Source organism: Zingiber officinale, chromosome 10A (assembly GCF_018446385.1).
Source record: "Zingiber officinale cultivar Zhangliang chromosome 10A, Zo_v1.1, whole genome shotgun sequence".
NCBI classification, from domain to species: Eukaryota; Viridiplantae; Streptophyta; class Magnoliopsida; order Zingiberales; family Zingiberaceae; genus Zingiber; species Zingiber officinale.
The window spans coordinates 84,954,161-84,966,348 of NC_056004.1; the positions used below are offsets into that span (position 1 = coordinate 84,954,161).

Sequence of the window (12,188 nt, forward strand, 5' to 3'; positions counted from 1 at the left end):
CACAAGGGAGACAACGGTTATCAGATGCAATGAATGATGAGCATGATATATATATATATAATCATCATCCATGCAACAACCTCACCCCCCCCATAAACGCCTCCAATAACCACAACAGACGTAACTACACATACCACTATGCAAATGGAATGGTAAACATGTAGGACCTATACCACGTACCAATCACAACCTAGACAGGTATAGCCCATAGATATCCAATACAGTCCTCCCTACAACACTCTACATGTGTATAAACAATAGAGTCACAAATAACAAGAATAGAGACTGTAACGAAGCAACCCAGATCATATCAAAGATCAAACAGAAGTGACAAGCAGGAAAGCAACAAATAATCAGATTTAAGGAATGCAACCTAATTAACCAAAAATATAACCATGCTTTAAAGTTCAAAGTACTAAATAGAAATTTAGGAAGAAATACCCGCCTCGATATATCCCGCAATCAACAGAACCACCACGTCACGCGACCCGTCGTCAATCAAGGTCCTGAATCACATATAAAATTTTATATCACTATATATATGTGTACACCAAAAATAAAAACCGACTTAAAGTATTTAGCTAATAGTGATTACTACCCCTTTCCACTGGCTAAGCTAAATTAAATTTCCATTAGATCCTCAATTATCATCCAACCTCCTGTTACTACTTAGAACAATGTAGCTCTAAAAACCCATAATCACCTTTTATTAGGTTTATTCACACCCCAAAGCCTCCAATTACCTAACACAAAACTTTTATCACTGTTGACTAAGCCCGATCACACTAATTTCCAGAACTCCTAGTGAAACAGTACACCAAGAATCTCTAACACCTAAACAAATCGATTCTGGTTGCTTCTGCCTATGATCCGGATCAAGAATATAGGGATTCCACTGAAAAAAGGATCTAATAGATACACTGATGCATCAAGAGAAGATGAGTTAAACCATACCTCAATTCCCTATATCAGAAACTACATATAGCATCCCTACAAACCGGATCAAGAAGGAAGAACAGCAAGAAATCATCGCAACAATATAATCTGTTAACAACAACCACCTACTGATGTCCTTACCTCTGCTCTTTAATTGCCGGAGATGATCACAAATCCGGTGAAGGAAACAACCCACTCAAGTTGTGGTGGCCGGAATTCCCACACAAAGCTCTGCTTCTCAGAAAAATCATCCGCATCACTTCTAGAAGGACAGATTAGGGTTTCAAATTCCCGATCAAACAAAAGAAGACCAAATCGCTTACCTCAAGATCACGGCTAGAGTACGATCACAGATTCGGTGGAGGAGTTGATCTAGTCAAGCTGTGGTGGCCAGAAACAAGACACCGATCTCTGCTTCCCAAAGAAAACCACCCGAATCAACACTAGAAAAGATCAAGGTTCGAATTCACAACCAAAACCAAACCCTTACCTCCGAGATCGAAGTTAGGGCTCGACTTGTTCCTGCCGACGAACAAAACAGGAAATCGGAAGGAAACAATGGGCGTTACCTCACACAATCGGTCGCCGATGCCCAGATCCAACGCCGATGCCCTCGGTTCCCTCCCGACAGCCGACGAAATCCCCAAACCAAGCTCCGTCGCTGTTGTTCACCGAGATCAGAGAAGGGAGGAAGGGATCGGGGAGGAAGAAGGTGTTGGTGCAACCTTAGGTCAAGGTTGACCTGGTTGACCCGACTCGAGTTGACGTGACTCGAGTTGTATTTTGATGTTTGACCTGGGAAGATTGTCGGTGCAACCTTAGGTCAAGGTTGACCTAGTTGTGTTGCATGTTGATGTTTGACACTCGTGAGAGAGTTCTATTCTTGATGTGGGACAAGAATAGATGTTTGGGAGATTATTGGTGCAACCGTAGGTCAAGGTTGACCTGATTCGGGAAAAGTCCAAGTATGGAGACTTGGCACGGAAAAGTCCAAGCAGGGAGCTTGGCACTGGAAAAGTCCAAGTATGGAGACTTGGCACTAGGAAAGTCCAAGCAGGGAGCTTGGCACGAAAAGTCCAAGTATGAAGACTTGGCGGAAAAGTCAAGTATGGAGACTTGGCACTAGGAAAGTCCTGGTGAGTGAAGCCAGGCAGGTGGGAAGTCCTGGTGAGTGAAGCGAGGAGAAAGTCCTAACTGGGATGTTAGGCGGTGTGGAAATCCTGGTGAAGCGGTGAAAGTCACCGTGAGTGAAGCCGAGAGGAAAATCCAGATGGATCGGGGATGATCGGACTTGTGTTGGAAAGTCCAAGTGGGTCTAAGGATTGACCGGACACTTGGCGGGAGTTCTAGCAGGTCAAGGGAGTGACCGGATGCTAGGGATGAAGTACCAATAGGTCAAGGTTGACGGATATTGGTTTGAAAGTCTTGGGACTTGGTTTGGGCAAAAACCAAGCTTCGGATCGGTCACCGACCGATCGGTGTACTATGTTTTCTCCGATCGGCGGTGACCGATCGGATATCGAAACAAGCTCGGTTGATTCGCTCGTGGTGACCGTCGAAGAAAACAGGCGAAAAGAAAAGGCCGATCGGTCCACGCACGATCAGGCCCGACGATGCATTGGACCGATCGAGACGCAGCATCGCGAAGGAAAGGAAGGATCGGCAGTGGACCGATCCACCTTTCCCTGATCGGTCTGTGGACCGATCAGGGTCCTAGCCGTTGCGACGCAACGGCTAGTTTCTTCGCTGTTTCTTCTTCTCAGGTATAAAGGATCGAGGGCATCTTCTCCTGAGACTTCTTCTTACTTCTGGAAGTTCTCTCCTGCCTGAAGCTTCTGCTTCTTCTGGTGCTCCGAGCTTTGCTGAGCTCAACCGCTGCTGAAGCTTCGCGTGAGCTTCCCCGACAGTTTTCTCGACTGGCTTGCTGTTGCATCTGTCCGTGGAGTTGCTACTTCATCCGGGACCCCAGTCGACGAGAAGGCAACCTTGTTTGTTTTACATTCATTTTGTTCTTGCTATTCTCTTGTACTCTTAGCTTGCTGTTGCAAGTGATTGTGGCGAGGTTTCTCCACCCACAAGGAGTTGATATTAGCCGGTTCTCCGGGGACTCATCCACCGACGGATTGATAGGGCTCGTCCACCTTACGGACACGCCGAGGAGTAGGAGTATCATCTCCGAACCTCGTTACATCCTTGCGTTGAGGTTTGATTTCTTCTCCTGTTTTCTTTCTGCATTTAGTTTCCACTGCGCTCACCCTAGTTTGTAGAAAGAAACGCGAGCAATTGAAGTCGGCTATTCACACCCCCCCTCTCTAGCCATACGAAGGATCCTAACAAGTGGTATCAGAGCGAGGCCGCTCTTCATCGGATCAACACCCGTGGGAGCAAAGCTAGAGAATGGATCTCTATGGAGAAGACATCACCATTCCACCCTTCTACGAATGCGGCGACTTCGCGTATTGGAAGGTAAGGATGAAGTACTTTCTTATGACTAACATAATGAATTGGTTTTGTGTACAAGAAGGTTTTACTCCTCCGGTGGATAAGGAAGGAAAACCACTTGAGAAGAAGGAGTGGACAAGAGAACAAATTCACAAATCCAAAATCAACGAAGAGGTAACGAGAATAATTGAATTTTCATTGCCTACTAACATCTTGTGTAAGATAGGTTACAACAATGCCAAGGAATTATGGGATAACTTGGCCAAGTTCCATGAGGGAAGCTCAAATTCAAGCCATGAAGAGGAGCTAAGTGAGCCAAGTAGCTCACATCATGGAGGAGAAGATTTAGAAGTTGAGGGCCACTCAACATCTAAAGAAGAAGAGGAGGAGAGTTCCTCTTCAAGGTCGGAGCAAGAAGAAGAAGCTTCTACCTCCGGAAGGGATGAAGATGAGAGCGTTCATCCATCCTCAACCCTAGGTAACTCAAGCATTTTAATTTCTAGCAAATTACACATAATGTGCTTCGAGTGTAGGGAATTTGGACATTACAAGAGTAAGTGTCCAAAGAGGGTAAGAAAGACTCCACCGGCGCCAAAGGTCAAGGAAGCCGGAGTCCCGAAACGCAAGGGCAAGGAGCACATCGTGTGCTTCCAATGCAAGCAAAGGGGACACTATAGGAGCCATTGTCCGAGGGGGAGGCAACCTCACAAGGGCAAGAGACCGGGCACATCGATAGGGGGAGCTAAGGCAAACCCTAAGGTAACCTCTAAGGTTCATTTTTGCAATTCTAATAAAATGCATGCTAGGAATTTTATTGCACTTGTCGATAATAACAAGCATGATAACCTTAGGAATCAATACATGTGCTTAGGAGCTAAACATGTGAGTCTAGATAAGGATAATTCTAGAAAGGCTAACCCTAGGATCAACCCATCTAAGGCTAAGGATAATCTAGGTAGGAATCCTAAATTAACTAGACATATGCCTAGGAATACCTCAAGGAAGAGTGATAAATCAAAAATTGAGGTATTAGAGAAGGAGAATCAAGTCTTGAAGTCAAGACTTGATACTTTGAAAAAGACTCTTAAGAACATGGAGAAGTCATCCCTAGGGTTTAAGGGTCAAATTTCAAAGCCCAAGGACAAGAAAGGTTTGGGTCACAAACCTAAGTCCCAAATGGCCAAGCCCACCTATCATAATGTTCCATTCGATTATGGAACAAAATCTAGGGCTAGGAAGACCATTACCAAGGTTACAAGGGGAGTCACCCCTATAGTTGACCTTGATGAGACCCAAATGACCAAGGCTTCAAAGCCTAAGAGGGTCATTAGGAGGGTTGCTAGGGAAGTCATCCCTAGTGAATATTTAGTGAATCCAATGAGCTCAAATAGGTATTGGGTTCCTAGGAGCATTTTCTCTACCCCATAGATGGGTTAGAGAGTGTCAACTCCAATAAGAAGGGTAGTTAACCCAACTTTGAGGAAATTGACACTCAAGGAGCATTTTCAAGGTTTTTGGGAACCTTTGAAAATGAAATGGTATAAATCAAACAAGAGATCAAGAAATGCCAATTTGGGTTTTGACATTTTCTTGGAGCACTTTGGGCAATCTAGGATTAGAATTTAAGTTAACTAAGTGATTAAGGATAGGTAATCTAGGTATCTTATTTGTGTTAACTTACCATGGTTGTTTGCCATATGACATGTCATGACATCATGTTTAGTTTTATCATCATTTGAAATGTCATGATAGTGCTTAGGCTAGTTTATATGTCATGCTCTATTTAAGTTTTCACACTTTATGCCATGACATCATGACATTGGCACATGTTTTCCATTTATGATATCATTTATGCCATGTCATCATCTCTTGCATTAATAATCAATTGAATTGATTTAAGGATGAAGAACACATCTTGATATTGAGATCAAATTTGTGTTTAGAAAATGCATGAGACCTTAGCCTAAGTTGACCTTAACCCATATCTCACATCAAATTGACTTGAATGTGGTTTGATGCACCTTAGATGTGTGTGAGATATTAGGATCATGAGTTAGGATCAAGGTGCACAGTTCTTGTACCTAGATGAGCCTAATTCAAGAAATGGAGGATCATAGGGAAAGCTTGTGTACAAGTCATGTACATCTAGCCCCAAGATTATGGTCCTAAATTCAAATGATTTTAAAAGCATTTTAAAATTGATTTAAAAAAACCTTGATGAAGCTTTCCTATTGATTGCATTCATCATTGAACAAAGTGATACAAAGTTTTTGAAACTTTGAGCTATTTCAAAACTTTTCGAACTTTGTATCAAGATTTGAAAATGGAAGTTATTTTCATCTAAAACTATTTTTCCATGATAGTGTATGATATGAGGAATGTATCCTCAAAGTTTCGTAATTTTTGAAATTTTCTTGAATTTATTAGGAGTTTCTGAATTTCCGGGAAGGGAAATCAGAAATCTCTGGTTTCAGAGTGTGGGTCGGTCACCGGACCGATCCAGGGAAGTTCTGATCGGTCTGGTGACCGATCAGTGACGATCCAGTAAGATCAGTGAAGCGTGGATCGGTCTGGGGACCGATCCAGGGGGATTCTGATCGGTCTGGGGACCGATCAGTGCGTGCCAGTTTCTGATTTTCAGCTGTTAGTCTGAAAGTTCAGCTGGAAGTTGGGTTTTGTGGATTTCTAAAGGTTTGAAACTCGCTAAGACATTGTTGGTGCAATGGTCAAGGGGGAGTTGACCCTTAGGGGAAGTTTTACCTAATTGTCAAGGGGGAGTTGACTTTTAGGGGGAGTTTTTACTCCAAAAGACTTTTAAGGATTAGTGATATGGGATTATCACTAAGTTGATTGTTGAGTTTAGTATCAAGGGGGAAATTAAGAGTTTCAAATGAAAGGTATGGGACTTTCATTAGGAAGAAACTCTTGACCTTGATACCCTCCTTTTTCTTTTTGATGTGTGTCAAAAAGGGGGAGAATTATTGGGGAACCCAAGTTAGGTTATCGGGTTAACCTAAGTTTGGGGGAGAAACGTTCAAGGGAGAATATTGGAGTTTGGAAAGAATGTTCAAGGAAGAACATTGGAAAACCTGAGTTAAGGTTATCGGTTTAACCTAACTTGATTATGGTTTTGTCAAACATCAAAAAGGGGAGATTGTTGGTGCAACCTTAGGTCAAGGTTGACCTGGTTGACCCGAACTCGAGTTGACGTGACTCGAGTTGTATTTTGATGTTTGACACAGGAAGATTGTCGGTGCAACCTTAGGTCAAGGTTGACCTAGTTGTGTTGCATGTTGATGTTTGACACTTTTCGTGAGAGAGTTCTATTCTTGATGTGGGACAAGAATAGATGTTTGGGAGATTATTGGTGCAACCGTAGGTCAAGGTTGACTGATTCGGGAAAAGTCCAAGTATGGAGACTTGGCACGGAAAAGTCAAGCAGGGAGCTTGGCACGGAAAAGTCCAAGTATGGAGACTTGGCACGGAAAAGTCAAGCAGGAGCTTGGGGAAAAGTCCAAGTATGGAGACTTGCACGGAAAAAGTCCAAGCAGGGAGCTTGGCACGCGAAAAGTCCAAGTATGAAGCATTGGAAAAGTCCAAGTATGGAGACTTGGCACTAGGAAAGTCCCGTGAGTGAAGCCGAGCAGTGGGAAAGTCCCAGTGAGTGAAGCCGGGCGGTGAAAGTCCTAACGGGATGTTAGGCGGTGTGGAAATCCTGGTGAGTGAAGCCGTGAAAGTCCTGGTGAGTAAAGCCGGGCAAGGAAAAATCCAGATGGATCGGGGATGATCGGACTTCTGGTATTGGAAAGTCCAAGTGGGTCTAAGGGATTGACGGACACTTGGCGGGGAGTTCCAGGTCGAGGGAGTGACCAGATGCTAGGATGAAGTACCAATGCATTGCCTTAGATTCTTATATAAGCCAGGTTTGGTCGAAAAAGTCATTCGGTCAATCGATCCTTTCAATCAATTGATCCTCCGATCGTTCGACCGAACCCTTTGCTTTCCTTCTTCAATGCGATCGATCTTGTGCATAAACGAGCATGAAAGATCGGTCGACTGATCCTCTTGACTTGTGTAGTTTCCCTCGTCGGTGAGAGGACCATGAAGACGAGGATGGATCGTTGGACCGATCCATTTTGATCGATCGGCCTAGTTTCCATGTTTGCTTCGACGCGATCTAATCTCTAGTCTGATTCTTCCTTCGGTTAAAGGATCGAGGCATCTGATCGACCGACTTCTTCCTTCTGGAAGTTCTCTCACCTGAAGCTTCTGCTTCTTCTGGTGCTCCGAGCTTTGCTGAGCTCAACCGCTGCTGAAGCTTCGCGTGAGCTTCCCCGACAGTTTTCTCGACTGGCTTGCTGTTGCATCTGTCCGTGGAGTTGCTACTTCATCCGGGACCCCAGTCGACGAGAAGGCAAGCTTGTTTGTTTTACATTCATTTTGTTCTTGCTATTCTCTTGTACTCTTAGCTTGCTGTTGCAAGTGATTGTGGCGAGGTTTCTCCACCCACAAGGAGTTGATATTAGCCGGTTCTCCGGGGACTCATCCACCGACGGATTGATAGGGCTCGTCCACCTTACGGACACGCCGAGGAGTAGGAGTATCATCTCCGAACCTCGTTACATCCTTGCGTTGAGGTTTGATTTCTTCTCCTGTTTTCTTTCTGCATTTAGTTTCCGCTGCGCTAACCCTAGTTTGTAGAAAGAAACGCGACGATTTGAAGTCGGCTATTCACACCCCCCCTCTCTAGCCATACGAAGGATTCTAACAGAAGGTTCGGCTCTAACTAACCTTTCTTCTTGTCGAAGCTCCGAGGTCCCCTCCTCGCCGGCGCCACCGAAAGAAGAAGAAGTCGCCGGTCTCGGTCGCGTGACGTCTGAGATCGCGAGCGACAGAGAAAGAACAGAGAAGAGAATCGGGGGAAAAAGAAAGGGCTTCGGCACTTTATAGCGTGGTTAATCCAAACCTTAGGTTAGCTTAATTAAAACCTAAGTTTAACCTTAATCAATTTCCACTTAATTTGGGTATTCCAAACCGGCCTCCATCTAACCCTATCGATATATCCCTTAAAACGAGTCATATGGACTCCGTTTAACTCCAGAAAAATTTCTAAAAATTCTTAAAAATTTTCCTAAGGTTATTCCACGATAACCCTAAAAATAAATTCGCATATATTACAAGTACCACTCAACTTCATTGTCATGCCAGACTAAGTCCACCTGCAGGGTTTACATGACAATCTTTATGAGTTCCTTAAGGGGACATCATCAACCTATATTAGTAGGACACAGTTTCATTCTGTAATCAACAACACACCATATAAATAATATCATTTTTCAACTTATCGGGCGTATTGATTCAACGAACTAAATCACACCCTTTGATAAATTAAAGAAATAAATATTAAATATACGTGTTTGTTATTATATCATGATTAAGAGTACGCACTTCCATAATAACAGAGGTTTTGTTCTTTTATATAATCAGTATAAAAAGAAACCACTCAAATGGTCATATTCAATACACTCATAGTGTACTAGTGTAATATTATAGTCAAGATAAACTATTACCAAATTACACTTCAACCACTCCACTGGTTTGTCCCATTCCATCTTGGTTGTGAGCTACTATTTATAATTTATAAGGATCTGATAACATGATCTTCTGTGTGTCTCTTCACACCATGTTATTTACAATATAAATTAAATAGACAACTACACTTAGCATAAATGTAGACATTTGACCAATGTGATTCTTATTTCTAAATAAATATTTATACAAAAGCTATGCTTTTAGTATACATTCCAATAAAAACAAACAGTATTGCCATGAAATTGGTGAAACATAGCCTTGGCTCTGATACCAATTAATAGGACTTAAATTCTCTCCTAACCACATAAATTCTAGAAATGAATAAGAACTCAAGCAAAGAAAACACAAGACATGATCTAGTTCCATCGAATATATGATATAATAAAGTAATACATAAACTGAAAGACAATGAACCTGATTGAAGAGTTATGTCTTTGTCGAAACATCATCTGAGTAATTCTTGATGAAGAAGAAGAGGAAGCAGAGAATGATCTCCCAAAGGAATTTGGGGGAGACAACACCATAAAACTTCTTGTTGATGGGAAATAAAAAATTAGGTCAATATCTCTAAATCCTTGGGACCAATCCTATATATAGTCTACATCTATTATCAACCCATAGATGATCATTGATACAAAAAATGAGTTTTACACATAAGAGGTTCCCAGCCAATAACCTAATACCTAATAATCTTAAATTAAATCACTTAATCATTTTCGATATCACAAGTATTAAATCATACATGTATCCATCTTAAGGGATAAATTGTACCCATTTTAAGGGATATTAAATTATAATGCTGATCACACATCCACTAAGCCACTCGACAGTTCGGCCAGCTTGTCCCACTAGGTAGCTCAGGCACTTGACTTATTCAGCAGCTCGGCGCACTCGGCACTCGGTTGACTCGGACACTCAGACAATTTCATTATCTTCGGCAAATCATTCCAACAGGAACAGATTCAAAGCACCATGAAGTCACACTTGAAACACTTTATTCTTGATTCAGTTACATATACTTCACTCCTTCAGCTTTTGCCATCCTCTCATATTCAACTAACATGGCTTAAATGAAGTTGTTTTGTGGCGAGAATGCTCGAAGTTCTTCGATTGGTATTCGCAAATTCTGTCTCAAACTTCGTTTCGACACAAAGCTTCGGTTAATCTCATCAAGTTAGCATAAGAGCTTCCTCCCTCTGCATTAGTAGCTTGCTCTGCCATCTCCTTCCACTTCATCACCTTCTTCCTCATCTCCTGCCCCCTCTCCCCTTCCATCAGTTCCACAACGAGCTTCCTGATCTGCTCCCTCTTCACTTCTTGCTCAATCTCCATTGCTATCCCCCAATCCACGCAAGCAAACCTGCAGTTTGTGAATTGGTCGGCAAAGCGAGGCCAAATGAGCATTGGTACTCCACTGCAAACACTCTCCAACATGGAGTTCCAACCACCATGCGTGAGGAAGCCGCCAATGGAAGAGTGGCGAAGCACTCGGCCTTGATCGCACCAATTCGCGACCCAACCCCTCCCTTCGACTTCCCTGATGAATTCCTCAGGCAATCCACCTTCAACATTCTCAACGAGATCCGGCCTGATGCTCAACAGAAAAGGATGCTTGCTATCAGCAAGACCCCATGCAAACTCCAACAATTGTTCACTTCTTAAACGTGCCAAGCTTCCGAAGCAGGCGTAAACCACTGAAGCATGTCTCTGAGAGTTTAGCCACTCTTTGTACCCGCGATCTTCTTCGAAAAGGTTCAAATTCTTCGGCACGCCTTTCATCTGGTTGAGTAGCAGGAACAGAGGGCCTACTGCAAGGGTTCGAGGCAAGGAAGCTTTGATGGCATCCAAGACCTTGCCTTCCATTTCATCAAATGTGTTGAGGATCACTCTGGGCACAAGCCACTTCTTCCATCTCACAGTTGAGGAAGAATTGGTTAGGGTTTGTTGTTCTGATGAAACTGGAAAGATCTCTCAGACGGATGCCTTCGAAGCCGGGAATCCAGTCGATTGGGGTATCAAGGTATTCGTTTGTCAAGAAGCTCTGATCTACAAAGGAACAAATGAGAGCAACAAATCCATCGTTTAAAGAAATTCTCATACTTGCTGATTACTGAAACTACAAACAAACTCGTGTTCTCCCAATCGCATGTATCAGATCTACCTGTTCCCAAAATGATGATTTTGTGTTCTTGGTGTTTTACCTTTGAGCGGCGCGTATCCTCTTCGGATTAGGTCCCGCAGATGGAGAGATCCGAGGAGACTGCAAGCGCTGGTAGTCCAGAGCACAAAAAAGGGGATTCCCATCTCCTCCGCCGCCCCCACCGCCTCCGATGCTATCAAGAAGTTGGCGACGACGCAGGAGACGGGCGGTAGGACCGGATCCTGCTTCAGTCGCCGCAGGAGTTGCCCCAAATGCGCTGCGCAGGTCCGGTTGATGGAGCGACGTAGCTCCTCGTGGTTGGGAGCGCCGGCGGAGTCGAGAGAGTAGCCATCGAGGATGGTCTCGAAGAGGAGGAGGTCGGATTCGGGCGGGAAAGCTTGGGAGGTCTGGAGGATCCGATGGAGGCCGGAGCTGGTGTTGACGAAGGTGACGAGGAAGCCTCGGAGGTGGAGGAGGTTGGCCAGGTCGAGGGTGGGGTTGAGCTGGCCGGCGGCGGGGAAGGAGACGACGACGGCGTGAGGGCGGAGAGAGGACATGGCTGAGTCGATTCACTGACTGACTGGATCTGTTTATGATCTGTTTATGATTAAGTCAGTGTTAATATGATTAAGTCAGATTAACACTAATATCAGGAAAGGAGACAGGATCTCTCCTCCGACACTTAATGATTAAGTCAGATTAAATTGAAGCAAAATGTAGACAAGTGGACAAAGTGTCTCGGACACGGTGCGAGGATAAAGAAGAAGAGTTTGAATTTTGTTTAGATTGGATATTTTCGAACGTTGGAGTTCGAATTACGATGATATTTTAATTCGATTTCCGCACCCTGTTGTCTCGTGAATGCTCTCACATTTTTTTTTATTAAATGAATGGATACGGGCACTGCCCGCAAAGGATAGAATCAAGGGCAACGCCGACGCTGATTTTTTCTATGGATTTTTTTTTTCCGAAAGCCGTGTCAAAAATTAGCACACCGTTGTGGCTTGTTTTCTTATTAAAAATAAAAAAATCTGGGGCTGGGTTTAATATTTCCAAACTGTTCTTGGAAGGTGGGCCC

The 12,188-nt window shown here is 43.6% G+C and overlaps 1 pseudogene; it reads right to left on the reverse strand.

Moving 5' to 3' along the window:
• Positions 1-9,943: 9,943 nt before the first annotated feature.
• LOC122028279 lies at positions 9,944-11,781 on the reverse strand (annotated as a pseudogene).
• Between the last annotated feature and the right edge of the window lie 407 nt (positions 11,782-12,188).